At 37.9% G+C, this 22,906-nt stretch overlaps 1 pseudogene; it reads right to left on the bottom strand.

The window, feature by feature from the left end:
• Window positions 1-424: 424 nt before the first annotated feature.
• LOC127153402 (protein shisa-4-like) lies at window positions 425-22,052 on the bottom strand (annotated as a pseudogene).
• Between the last annotated feature and the right edge of the window lie 854 nt (window positions 22,053-22,906).

The raw sequence follows: 22,906 nt of genomic DNA, 5'->3' as shown, positions 1-22,906 counted from the left end.
TTACATAAACCAAATCTATATATATATTTTTTTTTGCGTATCAGTAAAGTTCAAAAATAACAATACTAGAATAATCCTGAAAGTAGAAAACATTAAAACTAAAACTGCATTTTAAGAAATATTGTATAGAAACAGTTTTCACTCACTGCTTGTTTAAAGCAGAAAGACTGAAATGGTATTTTCTTCTAAAACTTACTGTAGCAATCTATGTTTTATTTACAATTCCCAGAAGTATTGTTACTGTGTGTCAAAGAGCGAAAACGAAACTGAAGGAAAGTGAAAGTAATAAAAACTCTAAAAACTCTAAAAGACTACTGCACATCCAGTAGTCTCATGTAATTGAATTAGACACATTCTTACTGCCTCGCGAAAGTGCGTCAACCTCCACAATCCAGCAGTGACTTATTTGACAGATGGTTGTGGTTTAGTAACCAGTGTTTGGTGACTGCACGTAAGTAGGGTTGCAGGCCGGCTGACTCGATGTCTCTGAAGGCACATTAGCCACACATGACTGGGCAGGCGGTTACATGGGGTACATAGCCTGGCCTCCATCATATGCACTCTGACTAGTGGGATATCCAGGACCAGCTGGAAATGGGGAAAAAACTAGTTAATTTCACAGAAAAAACTACTACATGGTTTCAGTCTGTTGAGTACTAGGTGTTCTTACGGGCCACTTGATATGAGGGTGGGGGTCCTGGTGCACATGGCTGTCCATTGTATGGTTTCATCTGCATTGGCTGACCATCATAACCCGGTTGCGCCGGCACTGGTTGGTATTGTGAGTACTGGGCCGCCTGCATTGCAGACTGCTGCTGAATTAAATTTGTATTTGTGACTGTAGTTACTTGCGTTGCTGCCACCGCTGAGGGAACAAAACAAGACAGAAATCAATTTATAATTCAATTTGATTAGCCCCCTAAATTATGTATAAACCCCATTAATGGAACAGTTCACCCAAAAAATGAAAATGTGCTGAACATTTGTTCACCAACAGGCTGTCTAAGAGATTTTACATTTACCTTTGCATTACATCACTTGCTCACCAATGAATCCTCTGTAGTGAATGGGTGCCGTCAGAATGAGAGTCCAAACAACTGATAAAAACATCACAATAATTCACAAGTAATCCACACCACTCCAGTCCATCAATTAACCTGCAGTGAAGCGAAAGGCAGTATGTTTGTAAGGAACAAATCTATCTAAAAATACTTTTTTTTTTTTTTTAACGTAAATCCATAATAACACTTCCTCCATCTCCTGTTATCTCTCACTTCAAAATCCACCAACATATTTCTTTAGAACCGTTTTGAACTCTTTTCGCTTGTAAGCGGTGCTTGATCTGTGCATATTTCTCTCCTGATTCAGACAGGACCTTTTTTACTGTAGAAAGCAATTGTCACACTTATGGTCTTTGTCGTTGTGTTTTCATTCCATGTGTTCCTTGACCTAGTTTATGTTTCCCCCTTGATTATATCATTTGATTCACCTGTGTCTTATTAATTATCTTAATTTGCCTGTGCATTTAATTTCATATCTGTTCATTCTTAGTTTGTTGGTTGTTATTGATGTTTATCCTGTGTGTTAGACACTCTTCATATTGTGGATTACCAGCAAAAGTATTTGTTTATATAATCTTTGTCATGCCTGCGTCTTCCTAGCAGCAGTGGTGTTACAGAATTACCGACCTACAAATAGTTTATCCTCCTCCTGCTACAGCAGAGGGACCTTCCTCTCAAGGTCCATATGGTGATTGTTCTGGAGATTGCCAACATCACAAGCTACCCATATAATTTGGTTCTGTGTGTTCTACCATGCCAGCCTTAACGCCATGTACAGAGTGCAGTTCTCCGGAGATCGACCTCGGGAGGAATTCTTTGCCTTTGTACAGTGGGTGCTGGCGAATTGCAACTCATTCGTCGTCTGCCTCGAAGAGGATCTCACCAACCCCACTCCAGTCCCAGAGCCCAGCCCACCGCAGACAGAGAGCCAAAGCCCGCAGCGACCAATGAGCCATCGTCAGAGAGAGCGACAGAGCCAAGGATCACCCTGGAGCCTGAGCCTGATTCATCTGTCCAGGTGGGAGAGCCGTTAACTGAGCTTGTGCCGGCGGATGAAGCTAGGGAGTGTAAGGGCTTGGAGGAAAGCCGGCACCACTGCTGAGGGTGAGCTTCCACGGGCCTCTGAGGACATAATAAACTTTGATTTGGATTTATATGCTGACATGCCCATTCTTTTATCACCATCTTCAGAACTGCCTGTCTGCCCTGAATTCTCTGGGTGCTTCTCATTTCTTATTTGTGCATCTTCCTTTTCCTTTACTTGCATCTTAGCTCCACCCCAATTAGGATATGACGGAAGGATGCAAGAACATGTAAAATTTAAAATATAAATGTAAAGTATTACGACAGATGTGAAGGGGGAGGTGAATTTATATGTGCGTTAGGTTTTTTAAGACTTCCACATAGGATACATCTAACTCAGGACTCCTCAGGAAGCTTTCTCACTCCTCGATCCTCACCTCCTCATGGTGCAGTTGAAGAATTGAGAGGTCCTACAAGAAGGCTGAGCTCGATCGGTTTCCGGGTCATAGGATGGGGGATGGAGGAGTGAGAAAACGAGGAGGTAAATTGAGAAGCACCCTTTGCCTGTCCTGTTTCGGCCAAGGACGTTGTTTGTGAATTGCCAATCTGCCCCGTAATGTCTGCTTGTACTACAACGACCATGGAGGTCTTTCCCCTGTTTCCTGGCAGCCCCTCTGCTCACCCTCAGCCCACCATCTGTGCGGTGGGATCGCCACACGTCTGCCAGTCTCCATCTGCGTTGTGGCTGGAGGATCCTTTGTCAATGCTTTCGGCCTCTGAGTCCCAGACTCTGACTCGGCCCATCAACCCAGCGGGTCCACCATAGCTCCTAGCTCCCTCATCTCCACCGTGGCACATCAGTCCACCAGCTCTGCTGGGCTTCCTCATCCCTCTGGCACCTTGGTCAGTCATCGAACATCTGCCGCCTCAGGACTCCACTCCTCCAGCTACACCTCATCCCCCTGGCTCTGTCAGGCTCCTCCTTCCCTCCGGCTCCACCTTGGTCCTCTGTTGCTCCAGCTCCACTGCGGCCTTCCAGATCCCCACTTCCGCTTCAGTCCCAGGAGACATCTGCTCTGCCTTGGCCCTCCGGATCCTCTGCGTCATCCTGGCTCATCTTTACAACAAGAACATCGTGATTTTTTTTAACATGCTCTCAAGTGCTAAATAAATTATTTTTAGCCATTGGTAAACTGCCCAAAAACAAGTTTAAAGTGTTTCTTTAGGTTTTTGTAACGGGTTGACAAACTTACCTGGGCTGCATTCTCCGATAACGTGACTCAAAAGGTACACCTTAACTACAGGTATACATTTCCTACGTGTGTTCTCCGAACTATACCTTAGGATGTTGCTTAAGGTAAACCTTCTTAAGTTCGATCTTAGCAGGTGCTGTCCATGGTGGAGGTGCTGAATAGGTTGATATCGATGCCTCGATGATCGATTGTGCGCTCTTTCCTTCACAGCGGTATAGGTAAAGTATTGAGAAAACAATGTTCTTTATAAAGAAGCGTTTTAGAAATTGTACAAACTGCATTTATCGGGGCTCATTGAAATATGTACATGCAGAAATAAATATGAGTATGTGTTTATAATTTAGCAAGTGTGCAAACCCTCACGGCCATAAGTGTGTGTGTCTCCATCACTTCGTGCATTGTGAAAGGCATACGTATGTAATCAGTGGCGTGGCGAAGGCATGGAAGCCTTGATGTGTCTCCATCACTTCGTGCATTGTGAAAGGCATACGTATGTAATCAGTGGCGTGGCGAAGCAGTACGTTTGTGACTGAGTGAACGCACAGCCACACTAAGGTCTTACTCAGCCCATATCCATCCCCAACAACCTCCAGAAAACTCCCCACGGCATAAAAACGAAGAGCCGCCAGCAGCTGAATTTCGCGGCTGAGGGGGTAGCTCCGTCGAGTTTGTCTTGACAAATTTGGGCCAACAAGATGCAAGAGCTGCAGAATTTGCTCCCGTGGCATGCAATTTTTTTTTACAGTGGTCTCTTCTGACATGGTAGTCAGTGGACTAAAGTGTTCTCTTATAAAGTAGTTGACATACACTAACTGGCTCCGCGGACGGCGCCGTCTTTGATTTAAAACAAGTACTCGCTGTCTCGCTGCCATAGCTATAAAATTTGTGTAAACTCATCTTTCTTTATATAGACTCCTAAGCCTTTTCTGTCAAATGGTTCGCCAGCTGATGTGCCTTAGGATAGTAATTAAAAAAAGCTAACAACCATTAGTGTATGGAAACTTTATTAATGAAAACACTTCCATACACTGGGTGTAGGCTATAACAACTTAAGTATTGTATGTGTAAAATTTTAAAGTAAAGTAAAAATGTAATTTTAATACTAAATCAGATTTTATATTAAATGTTCATATAAAATTTTCTATGTGTAATTAAACTGCGATGTAAAAAAAGCTTTTTGCGTAGTGGTGGCCACTATGGTATGAACCGTCAGCAGCGATAAGGTATAGCTAAGAGCGCTCCAGACCAACCTTACGAACGTATGACTTACAGAAGGTATACTTAACTAAGAAGGTTTCGGAAAACACGTATTAACGATAAGGTACTTCTTAAGGTACAACTTAAGAACGACGTAGCGTTAAGGTAGTTTCGGAGAACGCAGCCCTGCTTTTACCGTGAATAAACCTGCAGAAAGGAGCAGAAGAACCTCTAAGGTAGATGCCATCGTGCAGCTCTTCCTCTTTGTACGTTGTACTCTTGATGCCAACACTATTACCAAATCGGCACGTGTGCGTCTAACCAAAGACACCTTTTATGTGTAACATCTTTTTCCTGTCATCAACCGCATGCACGCACGAAAACAAAAAGAAAAAAAACAATTGTTGAAGTCAAACTTGTTAAATATGTAGGCTAAATCTAAACATTAACCAATACAATCAGAGTTTGTTTGTGATTTGTTCCTAAAATATATCACAAATCTTTTTAAAAGACAAACGTTTTGTATAAAATATGTATAATTAATATACAGTCACGTTGATTATATATTTGGACACGGGCACAATTTAAGAAATTTTGGCTCTGTATGCCACCAGAATAGAATTACAATAAAACAATCAAGAAGAAATTGAAGTGTAGATTTTAAAGGAGAAATGCACTTTCAGAACAAAAAAATTACTCACCCCCTGATCATCCAAGATGTTTGTGTATTTCTGTCTGCAGTTGTGAAGAAATTGTGTTTTTTGAGGAAAGCATTTCAAGATTTTTCTCCATATAATGGACTTCATTGGTGCCCAGATTTTGAACTTCCAAAATGTAGTTTAAATGCAGCTTCAAAGGGCTCTAAACGATCCCAGCCGAGGAAGAAGGGTCTTATCTAGTGAAACGATCTGTCTTTTTTTGTATTTTTGTTTTTAGTTTTTTTTTTTCCAGAAAATAAAAATTTGTTTACATTTTAATACAGAGCCTGTGCTGGTGTAGCACAGGCTCTGGGTGTCACAAATCTGGCCGGTGACCTTCGGTTCGCTCACCACCAGATGTCGCCCTCTCATCACATTCACATTACACAAACTGTGTAAGCTTTTGTGCTTAAAATGTATACACATTTTTATTTTTCGAAAAAAAAAAATGGCTGATTGTTGCGCTAGATAAGACCCTTCTTCCTCGACTGGGATCGTTTAGAGCCCTTTAAACTACTGCTTTCCTTCTTTACCGACACACACGAGCCCGGTGGGAGGGAGCAAAGTTCTTCAGTACACTCTAAAAACAAATGGTGCTATATAGCATTAAAAGTGGTTCTTTGGCTCGTAATTATTGGGGAACCACTTTTATGGCACCTTTGTCAAATGGTTCTGTGTAGAACCATCAGATGTACCATACACAGCAAAATCCCCAGTGTTCATTTAACACTCTGAGTGTGGACACATATAAACACTGAAGCAGTGTTAAAGTTAACTGAAGCAGTGTTGAAGGTAATGAGATAATTAGGTGATTAACAAAGTGATGATTGATCATTATTGAAGACACCTGATGTTAATAAGCAGAATCACCAAAGGAGAAAAGCAAAATTTTTAAGCAACCTTTATAGTGGTCAATGTTTGCATTAGTTACGCTCTTCACCCTTAAATCTGTAATACTCGATTTTGTTTTGCTGCTGTATTTGAGTTGAAACAGCCAGACAATCCAAAAGCTTAAGTCAGCAGGTGATTATGTTTTAACATATTCATTGTTTGACATAAATCATCTAGAGTCTAATCTCTAAGTTAGGTTTTTTGTTTTTTTTTTGCTTATTGTAATAGCCTTGACAATCCACAAAAGATCCAGCACTTCCTATACATTTTGGAAAGACTAGGCACACATAGACATCAAGAACCAGCCCATGAATCTCAACAATGGTGACAAACGGCATATTCAGATAAACAGATCAACTCTGAACTCTCATAATTTATTCATGCCACAATGCATGATGGGAGTCATGGATGAGTTCTGATTGGCTACAACACACTTTTTGATGGTTACTGTTGTTGTGATTCTCACACAGATTCTTCATGTCCGTGTGTCTAAATTAAGATTAAAAAAATTTTATCATCTGTCTGATTATGGCAAAACTGATTGATCTTTTGTTCACAGTTTTTTTTGTAATCTGTAAGGAAATTCTATGTCAAATACTGAAGTTACTATATGATGATTAAGTCAAGTACAGTCAATGCCATCTTATTGACTTTTGCTTGTTGTTGGTCTGGCTGTTATAACTCAATAATTGCAGCCAAGACCTAATATTGATGATTTAAGGGTCAAGAGCCTAACTAATGCAAACACTGACCACTATAATGGTTGCTTAAAAATTTCGGTTTTCTCCTTTGGTGATTCTGCTTATTAGAGAATCAGAAATTTTACATTACATGACTTGCTCACCTCTGCAGTGAATGGGTGCCGTCAGAATGAGGGTCCAAACAGCAGATAAACACATCACAATAATCCACAAGTAATCCACACCACTCCAGTCAATCAATTAACGTCTAGCGAAGTGAAAAGCTGTGTGTTTGTAAGAAACAAATCCATCATTGAGATGTTTTAACTTTAAACTGTCGCTTCTGGATAAAATAATCCCTAATAACGATGGATTTGTTTCTTACAAACACAGCTTTTTGCATCACAAGATGTTAACTGATAAATTGGAGTGTTTTTATGACTCTCATTCTGACCGCACCCATTTACTGCAGGGGATCCTAAATTTCACCAAATCTGTTCCCATGAAGAAACAAACTCATCTACATCTTGAATGGCCTGAGGGTGAGTACATTTTCAGTTACTGGTAAACTTTTCTTTTAACAATAAAACACTTACATCTGTGTTGTCTATACTTGTTATAGATATAGCAGCGGGGCCAGTAGCAGCAGACAACAATGACAATGATCACAGTGACGAAGATCAGAAAACCCACTACTCCCATGCCAATGGCAGCACCCTTGTTGCTGTTGGACAAATAAAAACATGAAGCAACGAGCATTAGAAACACTCTTTAGCATGTTCTAGTGTATTCAGTCTATACAGGTGCATCTCAAATAATTGGAATATCATGAAAAAGTTCATTTTTTGTTTGTAACTTATTTCAAAAACTGAAACATTCATATATTCTAGATTCATTACATGTAAAGTAAAACATTTCTAAAGTTTTTTTTTGTTTTGTTTTAATGTTGATGATTAGAGCTTACAGCTCATGAAAGTCAAAAATCCAGTATCTCAAAATATTAGAATATTTACATTTGAGTTTCATTAAATGTCCATCCCTACGGAATAAATTCCAGGTATCTCTTGTCCTTTGAAACCACAATAATAGGGAAGACTACTGACATGACAATGAACCAGAAGACAATCACTGACACCCTCCACAAAGAGAGTAAGTCACAGAAGGTCATTACTGAAAGGGGGTGGCTGTATACAGAGTGCTGTTTCAAAGCATATTAAATGCAGAGTTGACTGGAAGTAAGTATACACAAAAACTAAATAAAATAAACAGAGCATAAACAAAATAATTATAGACCTACTAATATTCATAAATGATACGAAATGCAGGCTATTTTGCTTGTTTTGTATTGTTTTGATTGATGAAAAAAAAAAAACGTTTTTGCGTTAGACATTGGATCAGAGTCTGATCATGGGCGTCATTGCATATATAAAACTAAGTACTACAAGTACTACAGCAATAAATATTATTATTATAATATTATTAATATTATGTACATAGCAGTCAAAACATCTTTTTTCCAGCTTAGAAAGGTATAGGGATTTATTATAATATTATGATTTTTTTTTTTTTTTTTTATTAAAGTCAGAAAATCTCATGCAGTTTTAGTTTTATGGCGGATTACAACCATGACTTACGTTTATACCGCTATAATGCTTAATTTATACAGGAAATCCCTAATATGGACAAAGGTATACACTTTCGCGTAGCTGGATAAAACTCAGAGACATTTTAACTGATGAAACATGGAGACATATCTGTAGGATTGCGTCTAAATGGTTTCTCTCTGTTTTTCAAGCCACATCAGGTATTTTTATATGAATAAACTATAGATGCAATGCAATGCTAATCAACAGCTTTTATCACTATATAAAATAATAATTTTGCCTCATTCTGGGATGTTAAACCACGTAGATCGCGAAAGGAAGTTATTTTTTAAGTTATTAAATGAATTTGGAGCAAAAAAAAATATCATTAAAATGTTCTCAGTAGACAACAGGTTTGTAAACAGACTCAAACCCAGGCAAAATCCATGCACGCGTTCTACTGAGGTAAATTTGAACACACGGACTGATTTTTTTCATACGTTCAACACATTTGCCGCATTGCAGGGGCGTTTCTAGGATTTTAAAACATCCGGGGCTAGTGCCAAAACATCAGGGGCTAGTGGTAGTGGGTGGGAGTTGACATCATGCTCACATAAGATTTTATTAATCATTTTATTCTATCGCATACGGCACAACGCATCTCTGCGGGACGAATGCGGCTGTGGGCGCGGGCGCGGGCAGGCAGAGACTGTGAAGACAATGGAAGTTGATGCGTTGCTCTCCGCACCCGGTACATTCTCAAGAAGTTTTCATGTGCCGTGCTGCCCTTTCAGGTGTTTTAAAATGGATATAGAGTTTTTCACGGTTGAAAATGTTTTCTTGCCCTCTGACAACGCACAATAATGTTCTTTCCTTTGACAGAAATATACTCAAAATAATGATTGTATTTCCAGCTACAGAACGCATACTTTCCTCTCTGCATGCTGACTTTGTTTTCATTGGTAGAATCTGCCTCACAGGCGCTTACCAGTCAAAGTATGTCTCAATATACAGTTGTATGCTAAAATAGGGCCCTATTTTTTTCCCAAATTCTGTTTTATTTATTTATTTATTTATTTTTTCAAATTCTGTTTTCATTTTTTCTGGTCTTCTTTTTAATGGTTAAATTTAATTTTATTAATCAAAATGTAATTAATCATGTGCAATTAATTAAAACCAAGAATCTTATTCAGTTTACCATCAATTTATCAAAAGTTAAGAAAAATTACATGCTGTAACGGGGAATGAGAGGCGAGAGGCGAGCGGATCCACTTGCGAGCTTTTATTATAGGGACGAGACAGATACATGGTCGTACAGGCAGGGTAAACAGAGGCAAACAGGAATATCACAGGAAAGACGTGAGAATAGTCCTTTATGACGAGCGATAGTCCGAAAAGGCAGGCGGCGAACGGTCGAAAACGGGGAGCCAGGCGAGGTAACTAAACACAGGGAACTAGGAACTCGGAAACTAAGAAACGCTAACAATAATAATAACACCACAACAACACTCCGTGGCTTGCATGGGGAAGGTCCGGGGCTTTATAGTGCGCCTGATTGGCTACAGGAGGCTACGCAATCGGCGCGATGGGTGATGGGAGTAGTAGTCCGGGGTGAAAAGCAACAGTCTGTGTGTAGTGACAAGGTGAGAGCGACATCTGGCTGTGAGCGGACCGCAAGACACCGACCAGATTCGTGACACATGTTTAGGACCTCATGAAATGTTTTATTTTTTCTCACTTCACGTTTTATTGTTACCAAATATGTTTTAGCATGTCTGTTTATTTAAATGCATAAAAAAACTTTTATTTATTTTTACAATAGCCTTATGGAATTCTCTGTTGTGTATTTTTCTGGTTATCAGATGAAGGTATAAAATATTGATTTAATTGATCTTTTAACGAAAATTATATTTTATTTTTGGCAAATAAAGGGGATTTACTATTAAAATGTAAAACATGGAGGAAATATTGTGTGAGTAAAATTTACACATTTTTATTAATTGATAGTAGTAGTAGTAGTAGTAGTAGTAGTAGGCACCAGTGTTGGGAAGGTTACTTTGGAAATGTAATCGGCTACAGATTACAAGTTACTCGATTTAAAATTTAATAAGTAGTGTAACTTTTCAATTACTTCATTAAAGTAATGTAACTTATTACTTTTGATTACTTTTTGATTACTTTTCTTAATTTCTAATATTTTTAAATGCAAACCATTTAAAAACATTTAAAGCAGGCAGAGCTAACCTTACAGTACCACTCAACACTGATTACTGTCAGACTTTCAAAATTCCTTATCACTGAATTAAAATTATAATAAGTAGAAGCTTCCGGTTATGTCGCCTACAGAGTAGACGCGTGTGCAACCAGCTCCCTTTATCTTTTCATTACATCTCTACAAACCTCATCGTTTTAGAAATTTTTGGGCACCCCTTTTTTTTTTAAATAGTTCGTAGTATTATATTCTCACACATTATGTCAAAGGGAAAGGGCAAACAGGTGGAAAAAGATCGTGAAGCAACTTCCTCACCTGGCTCTAGCATTATGCTAGCTGAAATTGGCGCCCTGCATGAGGAACTCAGAGCCTCCCTTGCCGCGGACTTTAAAGCCTCGTTTGAGAGCCTGGATACCAAGTTGCTGTCTGCTACTGAAGCCAACAACTTCGTTCGAAGATTAGATGCAAAGTAGTATGCTTTAAAGCCTTGGACAGTGGCTAGTGGCTTAAGCATCTCAATGACTTAAACGCACGGTTTTTGTTTCAAAGTGTTTTGATCAGGTTTCTTATATAAACGCATTTTTTGACTTATAAGAGCTTCAACTGAAGTACAACACCACTCACTCTAGTTGACTTTTATAAATAGGCTTTTTGTTTGTTTATTTATTTTCTTGGACAGCATCCTTCTGATACTGCGTTTTGTTAAGGGTGGTGTCTCGATTGGATGTAGATTTTATCTGCATTGTTTGGTACCTGGGCACACAGTTTTCAGTGTTCTAATTTACATGTTTCCACTATAAGGTTCTGTTTAACGCATCCAACTTATGCATATTGTTTGCTAATTCATAAGTAAACTGTTCATACATTGCTCAGAGTTCTTAATAGTTTTGGTATAATTATAACTATGAGGTTGTGTGGTATAATGTGGGGGGATTGCAGTCAGGAAGCTTGCTGGTTTAATTGCTAAAGTGATGTATGATGTGGACGTTTTTGTCTGCATCTTTTACATCTTTTGTGGGAGTTATGCATGTGGGTTTTCTTTTTTTCCCCCTTTCTTTTTCCTCTTTTTTTTTTTTTTTTTTTTTTCCTTTGGAAAAAAAATCATTCATTATTGCCTTTTACCTACACTCATTTAAAGGGTTCAGTTTTCTTTATCCTTCTTATGTATCAAAAGGAAAGAATGTTGATCAGAGAGCTTTTATGCTTACTATTAGTATTCTATGCCTCCTGTGATCAGTGTTACACCACCTAGTGGTTTTATTAGATTTACCAGCTGGAATGTCAAAGGGCTTAATTCACCGATAAAACGTAATAAAATTCTTAACCATTTGAAACAGTTAAATTCCAAAATAGCATTTATTCAAGAAACTCATCTTACAATTGCTGATCATTCGAAGATTAAAAGGGACTGGGTAGGCCAGCTGTACCACTCCTCCTTTTCCAGTACGTCGTGAGGGGTGGCAATACTTATACATAGGTCAGTTCCATTTTGTATGTCTAAGGTAATTTCCGACCCAAATGGACGCTTCATCATTATATCAGGCCATATTAATGGATTGCATTTGGTACTAGCAAATGTATACGGACCGAATTGGGACAATGATGTTTTTTTTCAAGAATTTCCTATTCTCCCTCCCTGATTTAAACTCTAGCCAACTTATTTTAGGTGGCGATTTTAACTGTTGTATTGATCCTCTTTTAGATTGTTCCTCTTCAAAACCCCGAGCTATATCTAAATCCTCAAAAACTATTGAGCTATTTATGGAACAATACGCAGTTTCTGATGCCTGGCGTTTTTTTTAATCCTAGTGCAAAACAGTTTTCCTTCTTTTCACCTGTTCACCAAACCTTTTCTTGGATTGATTATTTTTTACTTGATAATAAATTAATTCCACTTATCCGGGACTGTTCCTACAATCCTATTGTAATTTCTGATCACGCTGTGGTTATTCTGGATCTCTCACTTCCTGGTGGGCTAACTTCCAGGTCTTTTTGGCGCCTAAATTCTTTACTACTTAATGACCCAGATTTTGTAAGAGTTATTAATGACCGGATTGACCTTTTTATCTCTACAAATGTCACCCCCAACACTTCAGCTGTTACTATATGGGAAGCATGTAAAGCCTTTTTGAGAGGAGAAATTATATCTTATGCAGCATACCAGAGGAAAAAGGCAGCCGAGCAGAAAGCTTCTTTAATCAGGTCTCTGGCTGAGCTTCAATCCAGAGTAGTTGTTTCACCCAGTCCAGATTTGTTTAACAAAATTCTTACAACAAAAGCTGAATTTGACCTGCTAGCAACGAATGACGCAATTGAAGCTCTTCACAAAAGTCGTTATAACTATTATGAATTCGGTGACAAACCAAGTAAATTGCTTGCACACCAATTACGTCAAACCTCTGCCCTGAACCATATTACTCAAATTTCTACGTCTTCTGGTCCCACAATTAATCCTCTTCTTATTAATGATCAGTTTAGGGATTTCTTTACCACTTTGTACACTTCAGAAAGTTTCACTGAAGAACCGCACCTTGAAAGCTTTTTTAACCATCTTGTCATTCCTATTATGAATCCTGATATGGCCTCTAAACTGGATGAACCTCTTACTTTAGATGAAATCAAGACCTCATTGAACCTACTTCAGAATGGAAAGTGTCCAGGTCCAGACGGGTTTCCCGCAGAATTCTATAAGACATTTTCAGATAAATTATCCCCTCTTCTACTGAACATGTTTAACGAGTCATATAAATCTGGTATCCTTCCTCATTCCTTGCGCCAGGCCTCTATTTCACTAATTCTTAAAAAAGATAAAGACCCTCTTCAGTGCTGCAATTACCGTCCAATTTCTTTACTGTGCGCAGATGTAAAGCTGCTTGCTAAGATACTGGCGTGTCGTTTGGATCCGCTCTTACCAACTATTATTTCACCAGATCAGACTGGTTTTATTAAAAACAGGCATTCTTTTCACAACATCAGATGCCTTTTTAATATCCTTTACACTACTCCCCATAAAAAGACCCCTGAGTTAGTCATCTCTATGGATGCCGAAAAGGCATTTGATAGAGTTGAGTGGGGGTTCTTGTTTTATACTCTAAAAAATTTGGAATAGGTGATAATTTTCTATCTTGGATTAGGCTTTTGTACACTTCTCCCCTTGCTTGTGTACGCACAAATAACCACTATTCAAAGTATTTTCCCCTTAGTAGAGGAACAAGGCAAGGTTGCCCGCTCTCCCCTTTGCTGTTTGCTCTGGCAATTGAGCCATTAGCTATCGCTCTCAGAGGTAGTCCGATGTTAGGTATCTCCAGGGGGGGAGTGGAGCACAAAGTGTCATTATATGCAGATGACCTTTTGTTGTTTGTTTCTGACCCTGTCAGCTCTATTTCTTCTGTGCTTACATTGCTGTCAGAGTTTGGTCAAATCTCAGGATACAAGTTAAATTTGACTAAAAGTGAAGTAATGCCTGTTAATAATGCTGCATCTGAATTCCCACTGTCTTCCTTACCATTCAAGGTCTCTTTACATAGCTTCAAATACTTAGGTGTACAGGTGACAAAGAGTTTTGCAGAGCTATTTAATCAGAATTTTTCTCCGTTGGTCAGCCGTCTCACACAGGATTTTTGTCGCTGGTCTCTTCTTCCATTGTCTTTAGTAGGCAGAATTAACTGTGTGAAGATGAATGTGCTCCCTAAATTCTTATATTTCTTTCAGTGTATCCCTGTTTTTATCCCAAAGTCTTTTTTTGTTAAATTAGATAGTTCTATCTCTCAATTCATATGGAATGGCAAGACTCCAAAGATTCGAAAAAGTATTCTGCAGAAGCCCAAGCGTTTGGGTGGGATGGCCCTTCCAAATTTTTGTTTTATTATTGGGCTGCGAACACACGGTCCATGTTGTACTGGATTAACTCAATGAATCTGGACAATGCCCCAGCCTGGTTAAGCATTGAGAATACTTCCTGTAAATCCTCCACGCTGAAAGCTCTTTTATGTCTTCCCATCGCGCTTTCCCCATTGAAGTACACTGATAATATAATAGTAAAAAACAGTCTCAAAATTTGGATTCAGTTTTTACGTAATTTTGGTCTGCAAGTTACCTCTCTGTCTTCCCCAATATATTTTAATCCTTTGTTTCCTCCTTCTACTATGGATGGCGCTTATGCCTTTTGGAGGAATCAAGGTGTCCATACTGTAGCTGATCTTTATATTAATGGTACATTTGCTTCATTTGATCAGCTAAATGTTTTGTATAATATTCCAAGAAGCCACTTTTTTAGATATTTACAAGTACGTGACTTTGTTCGTAAAAATTTTCCAAATTTTCCCAATGCCCCACCTCCCTCTGTAGTTGATTCTATCCTATGTCTTGATATCTGTGCTAAAGGTTCAATCTCTAAGTTAATCATCACCTTTGCCACTATACAGCCTCTCCCTGTCGACAGTTTGCGCTTAAGTTGGTCTTCAGACCTCAATATTGATATAGAGCAGGATACATGGGAGGCCGTTTTAGACAGGGTCCACTCCTCATCTATTTGTGCGCGTCATTGTCTTATTCAGTGTAAGGTGGTTCATAAAGTTGACTGGTCAAAATGCAAGCTTGCACGGATCAATCCATCCATTGACCCAGAATGTGACAGGTGTCACTTAGGTTTAGCCACACTAACCCATATGTTCTGGACCTGTCCAGCTCTCTCTTCATTTTGGGGGTCAGTATTTTGTTCTCTTTCAGCCATTACATCTGTAGATATAACACCATCACCTATTATTGGCCTCTTTGGTGTGGTACCTGCTCATTATGCCCTGCCCACTCATTTTTTAAACTTGGTGGCCTTCCTTACGTTGCTGGCCAGGCGTGTTATTTTATTAAATTGGAAGAGCCCTCAGCCACCCTCCCACACGCGGTGGATGAAGGACGTACTGTTTTTTATGAAACTAGAGAAGATTAGGCACTCTTTACAAGGGCCTAATAGAACATTTGCTAAAATTTGGAAGCCCTTTCTTACTTACGTTAAAACGCTTCAGCTGGACCTAGACTGATCACCCCTGCCAACCCTTCTATATAATGTTTACCGGTTAATCAGCCTGTAACCCTTTTCATCTGTATTTTGAGTATCAGGATGGTTGTACATATGTAGGTGTATGCAAATTGTTTATTTTTCTGTTTTTATTTATTTATATATTTATTTATTTATTGATTGATTTATTCTTTTTCTTTGTTTTGTTTTGTTTTGTTGTGGTATTGTCACTTTTTTCATGTTTGTAAAAGGTCTAAAATTCAAAATAAATCATAAAAAAAAAAGAAAATTATAATAAGTAAGGGATAATATACATCTTTATTTTGCAATAACAACTAGCTGGATGTACATTATCCCATTTATTACACAGCTGCTTGCCACAAAAGTAAATAATTAGACGCGAAACACTGATCTGAGTTGAAATATTCCCAGCTGGCATTCGACCGACCTTAAACGTTTAAATGTGGTTGAAATAATGTCAGTTTATGAAAAAACATTCATTCAACGTCAAAACAACGTTGAATACCAAATGGTTGAAATGGTGTTGTTAACTCACTATGGAACATAGAAATAAAAATAAATGTTTTAGTTGTACGTCAAATCAACATTATTTTTACAACCATGACTTTTAAACATTTTGTTGAATATCAGTAGAAAAATAATGTTCCAACATCCAAACAATGCTGATCAATAAACTGTTGAAAAGCAGGACTTTAGTGACGTTGAAATTTTAACGTTGATTGGATTTGCAAAATCGAAACTAAAATCAATATTGATTCAATGTTGGCAAATTCACCTATGTTGACAAACGTGACGTTGGAATGACGTTGCTATTTCAACGTTGATTCGATTTGCAAAATCTAAACAAAATCCAACGGTTATCCAACACTGACACCTGACGTTGATTCAACGCTGACTCCACGTTAAAATGCCAGCTGGGTTTGAACACATATATTCCATGAAAGAAATCAGCTGCTAGCAAGTGGCACATTCAAACTAGACATTTTAGGGATACAGTGCAGTCTGACCACTTTTATTACACAACATTTTACCACATAAATAATTAAGTACTAGTACTTACAGTAAACCAGGATGACATAATTAAGAAATTGTAGACATAATACTGAATTGAGATTTAATATTTTATTAGCTAAACAAATGCAAAGCTTCTACTAAGAAAAATTATCAAGTATATAGCGCTGACTTAAGTTTCCCGGATGAGTTTGTGTTATTAGCTTTTACCAGTTGTTATCAGGGAATAACATACCTTGGAATGTCATGACTGACCAATCAAAGTCAAGCATTCCACAGAGTCATGTAATAATTTAATTTAAAGCACAACCACCACAAATTTAGACTTAACACCTCTTATTTATTTGTTTTTAGATAATTTTAGATCATTCTGAGGTTAAATTCAGATAGCTGTCATACTGGTTTTGAAATCAAATGTTTGCATAGTTACGTCAGGAAACACTGGCATCTAACAATGCCTTGGAAAAAAAAACTATTAATCTTAAAAATTTAAGTATATGCATAAACCCAAATAGGAAATAAAACAGTTATCGAATAAGCGTGTGTCCTATTCTGTGTCCTAAACTTCTGAAACATTGGTGTCTCATTTTAGAGCAGAGAGAAGTCAATTAAATCTGTATGTGTGTGTGTGTGTGTGTGTGTATATGCATCTGGTATTTATCAAGTTATGGGGACCAAATGTCCCCACAAGGATAGTAATACCAGTAAATTTTGACCTTGTGGGGACATTTGTGAGGTCCCCATTAGGAAACAGGCTTATAAATCATGCAGATTGAGTTTTTTTGAGAAAGTAGAAGTGTGCACAGTCTCCTGTGAGGGCTAGGTTTAGGTGTAGGGTAGGTTTAGGGTGATAGAAAATACGGTTTGTACAGTATAAAAACCATTACGCCTATGGAATGTCCCCATAAAACATGTAAACACACGTGTGTGTGTGTGTGTGTGTGTGTGTGTGTGAAAAAATTCGGACGTAACCCCCTTTGTAATCATTAACATTTTTCAAAAATAACTGTAATTCAATGCATGTTTTTTCTCAGTAACTATAACTAATTACAATTACATTTATTTTGTAATTAAATAACGTAATTCCGTTACATGTAACGAGTTACTCCCCAACGCTGGTAGGCACGTACATTATACTGAATGATTAATAAAGTTAAATCGATCTTTTATTTTGACGGGTTGCCGACTTGCCGTGAATACCTTTAAATTTCTGTGTATATATTTGACGCTTGTTTTACTCAAATGAAACAGTGAAATGCTCATGAAGTGACTCTCAGAGCAGTTCTGGAGATGTTAATGTATTTATGCCCTCATTTAGTGAAACGGCAGACGCTGAAATCACTGTGCGTGTCAGTATTACGTGTAGAAAACGATAAAAAAAAAAGACATTTATAAAAAAAAACACGCAGAACATGCAGGATTCATATTCAAATAGTCTTTTGCGGCGTAATATTTACAGATACTAGTCCATATCGCGACTTGATTTAAGTTTAATGACCAACTTTTGTTTAATTAATTCGAACTTTGATAAATTCCGTGGAAATCATAGGGCCATACAAAAAAATCATTCAGGGCTGGAGTAAAAACTTTTGTTTAATTAATTCGAACTTTGATAAATTCCGTGGAAATCATAGGGCCATACAAAAAAATCATTCAGGGCTGGAGTAAAAACTTTTGATTAGCCTAATCAGTAAAAACTAATGATTAGCCCTAGCGATGCCCCTGCCGAACTGTAAAGCCCTGGTGCATCACCCTGGTTATGTAGTCAGAAGGCTTGAAGTTGTGCTGCGCACACCGACCGGTGTATGACATTAAAGTACCGCAAGAGCAATTTGAGCTGTCTGCGCTCTATAGGTCATGAGGTATTTTGATTTTAAACACGGATCTTTCTGCGCAGCGCCGCTTCAAGTCGAATGCACCTACAAATCAAGTTGACAACCTCGCGGTTGTCACTAATACTGATTATATGCTGTCACAGTCTCTAATTTAGCTCACAAACATATATAGATGTTTATGGAACAAAAAGTACTAAATGATGCATAAGTGTCAAGATCTCAAGGCACTCTCCTCTAAATTTATTTAAGAAATGAATGTCTAGCCCCAGCGGTGTCAAACCACACTATATCATATGGGCCCCAGAGGTGTCAAACCACAGTATGTCGTCATATTTATTTGTGTTACTCATCTGCATTTCTAAAAACATCTGAATAAAATTTGTAACTTCTGCAACCCATCCATCTGACGTAATTCAATTTTGCATCAATATAGCAAAATGCTATAGTTATTATTCATTAATTTGATAAAACCACACTGGATTAATGAAAACACACTGGTTAACATGCTTTGTGCTTGGATTATTAAAAATATAGCCTATAATATCAAAGCAGGATTTAACCCTTTGAGCGGTACGGTCCCACATATGGGATTCTATTTTCTGTGCCCCTGGGAGTACGGTCCCACATATGGGATTTAGAACGTTTTGTGATGTCACGCAACTGCCAAATTCAAACTGTGTTTTCGCGCGTTGGCTGGCGCTGAGCCAGAGAGAGACGCGCGCTCCGCTTGTCATATAATCACAATTGAGCAGTGTTTTCAAGGACTTAACGTTTATTTTAGGTTTCAGAAATTTAAATACACATAAGTACTAGTAAAACAATACATTTAGAGTTTGTAAAATACACACGCATGACTATGGAAGCAACAATAACAATCCATTCAAGTATAATTTGCCGACGTGTTTGATTTATATCAGATACACATAATGTAAGTAATGATATAATTCACTCCATTCCTTTCCCACTTCACCAGCTACTTACTTGCATGTATTTCGGGAGAAACTGGTGAATTTACGTGCTGTAAATCCGGCTGACAGGACTCTCTGAATGGCAGCGCGAACAAACATGGCGGCGCCCATCTCACGTTATAGATCACGATCCAGATCATTTATAAAGGTTTTAATGCGGCAAAATACACTCACTTACACGTATTCGTGAATCGGAATATCAGATAGTTGAAGACATGGCAAGCAAGTGTGGGAATATTTTGAATAAAAAAGGAAAAACGAAATAAAAGCGATACGTCTGTCCTACAGCGCTATAGTGTCTGCGGTGTCAATCATGATGCGTCGCCATGGAAACAACAAAGTGAACGTTCTAAAATAACGGTCGCCTAAAAAAAACTCACTCTGGGGGGGTCAGATAGAATATTTTAAACTCACCAGTGAAAGGGTTAAACCAGGCCCCTAATTGCAAACTTTGCCACTAAAAAATGGAAAACATTTGTTTGTATCCACCTGCGTCCGAGTGTTTTTCGAATCATTGTCTGCTTTGTAAAGTTACAAACCTTTATGAGAGATGTCGTTACGGTGCTCAGGGACAACATGTACTGTTCAAAGCTGTGCTCCCACATCGTTAGCAAGTTTGGATCGCAAAATCTTGAATGACTGTTAACTAGTGATATGACATTATAGTTTTGTTTTGTTTGAAGTGTGATCAACGTTTGTGTAAGCAGTAGATGTGTTAGGGAGGTAACAGGTAACATTTTAACTATAGTTTGCTAAAATGAACGAAATTAACAAAATGACTCGAAAAAAGATTCGTTCATTTTGCTGAACCAGATTCAAAGGTCCGAGTCGGTAAAATGATCCGAACTTCCCATCACTACCCGCTTGTTTACTTCGAACCGGAAGACACTCCCACTTTTGACGCAATGCTTCATGAGGCGTAAGAAAACTTGTGGATTACTCCCAGCCCCCAAATTGGTCATGCCCTGTCTGTGCCACCATGTTAACCCCCTCAAAAATATATTAGTTGCATCATACTCATCCGGGAAACTTCCCTACTTGCCTTGTCTTTAAATCAACAACTTAAAGTGTTTGTTTCTTTAAATAAGTGGTCATTCAAAACGTAACCAATCCGTGAGATGCATTTTGCAAGCTGCATTTTCGTGAAAAGACCACAACCTCTGTAGGAAATGGTGGGTGGGACACTAACACAAAGCGGAAACATTGGAAAAGTAAATTTCAAGATAGGGTTTCAAGTTTGAGATTTACATCAACAACAGATATTAACAGTTCACAGAATTATCATGATCACAGTTATGGATAATATGAGGGAAATTAAAGAAATTTAAACGATCACGTTGTCTTCACACGTTCTCCTTTTGTGTTCAGGAAGTTAAAAATAATCATACCAGTTTGGAATAATATGAGGGTGTATAAAAAGGAAGCTTTGGGTCTAACGGACATTTTCATTAATAAAGAAATGACTTAAAAGTACTTACAAACTGCAAAAATTTTGTTCATAGTGGGTAAACAAATAAAATACATTCGAGCAGCAGTATCTGTGATTGCAGGTTCCACAGCAGTGCTCGAACAAACGGCAGTTCTTCGGGGGCCTGTAGTTCCCATTCCTGTTGAAGTAGCCCAGACAGTCATCACCACCTAAAAGAACAGTAAAAATGCAACCCATTTTATAAAAGACCCTCCGATGATTTTATAAATCTAAGAGAATCAAGAGAACTGACTTTGACATTAACATCGTGAGTTTTCAAAAAAGTACGGTTACATTAAGTGATGTAGGCTATATAATATAAGCTGTATAAGCGAAAACTAAACTGAAAGAAAGTTAAAGTAATAGAAACTCTAAAACCCTGACTAGCACATCCAATAGTCTTGTATAATCGAATTAGGCACATTCCTACTGCTTACTGCGATCATATGATCGAAAACCGCTCAAAAACAAGTTTGACCCTTTAACTGTCACTCCCATTTTTGAACATAGACCTGACAATGCACTACTCAAACTTACATTTTCATAATTCATGAACGAAAACATTTTGAAAACCTGATTTTAATGTACATTTTCAATGGTAATGCAATGTCTGATTTTAAAATGGCTTTCAAAAGATGAATTTTGAGATTTTAAGTTTTTAACTGATATATAATTTCTTATGAAGTCTTTTGTTACAAAGATCAGAACTCCTGTCAATGATGTAGATTTTTTATTTTTTTATGTGCACACTTATCATAAATTAATCTATTACTTGTCCTACATAATTTGTAACAGTGGTAAAATATTTATTTAGGAGTCTTAGACCTTTCCAACGATATATAGTTTGTCATGATTAAATAAGGATTTATTTGTAATATGGTGAAATAAACGTAGGCGTCCCATATACGGGACGGTGACAGGGGTTTAAAGTGTCTCATATCACATCCAATAGTCTTGTATAATGGAATTAGACACATTCTTACTGCGATGATATGATCGGTAAACCGCCCCAAAACAAGTTTAAAGTGTCTCTTTAGATTTTAATGACAGGTTGGCTGACTTACCGACTGGTGTCGTGAATAAACACGCAGACAGGAGCAGAAGAACCGCTAAGGTAGACGCCATCGTGCAGCTCTTCCGTCTTCAACACATCACTAGTGACTTTAAGCAGCAGTGACGGATGGAAGGCAACTGCATTCCGACGTCATATTGCGCGTTCGCGACTTCAACTGCTACTTCTTGACGTTCTGCTGTGGAGGTCTACTACAGGAGAACAGCTGGTTTGCCTTAGTCTTTACAACATGAAAGATTAGGTAGATAAATATTATGTTTTATAGTTTATAGCTCTGTCATTCCATCAGAATACGATTCTACCATTAGTCTTACCTTACTGGATATTCCACTTTCATTTCCTTTTATAAATCTATTTTACACCAGGTTCCAAAATGAATTCCTCTCAGGACCTTTTGGACAAAAATATCCTCACTGAAACCCATTAAAATTGCAATTTTAATCCCAGGGCCATTTAACTATAAAATGATACAATAATAGTTAATAGGCTTTCATTCTGTTGCCAAGGCTTCAAAATTACATTTTTTACATTTTTTACATTTTTTTTTCTTTACTAGATGGTGCGATTTTTTTTTTTTTTTCAAGTTTAGCATATAACGCAAATTTTAAATTTTAACCGGGCGATTTAAAGATATTAAATATTTCATATTTAAAAGTTACCTATAGCTATTGTCAATAAAGATCAGTTTAGGTCTTTAACGTCAATGTCGTTACCATCACTGGTGGAAATGGCCAAAATTCACTGGGGGGACTCTAGCTGGGGGTTAACTCTAGGGGTGGGGGGTTGTAATAATGGTAATTTTAGATGTCCTTTCGGTTGTATTCATTATAAAATATTTATAATGACAGAAATTAACCTTCCCATTATAAAGCGACATTTTTCTAACTTTATCAAATGTATGTCATCTCTTGTGACAATA

Source organism: Labeo rohita, chromosome 22 (genome assembly GCF_022985175.1).
Source record: "Labeo rohita strain BAU-BD-2019 chromosome 22, IGBB_LRoh.1.0, whole genome shotgun sequence".
Taxonomy (NCBI): domain Eukaryota; kingdom Metazoa; phylum Chordata; class Actinopteri; order Cypriniformes; family Cyprinidae; genus Labeo; species Labeo rohita.
The sequence above is the reverse complement of the archived record's forward strand: the minus strand, read 5'-3'. Positions and strand labels throughout refer to the sequence as shown.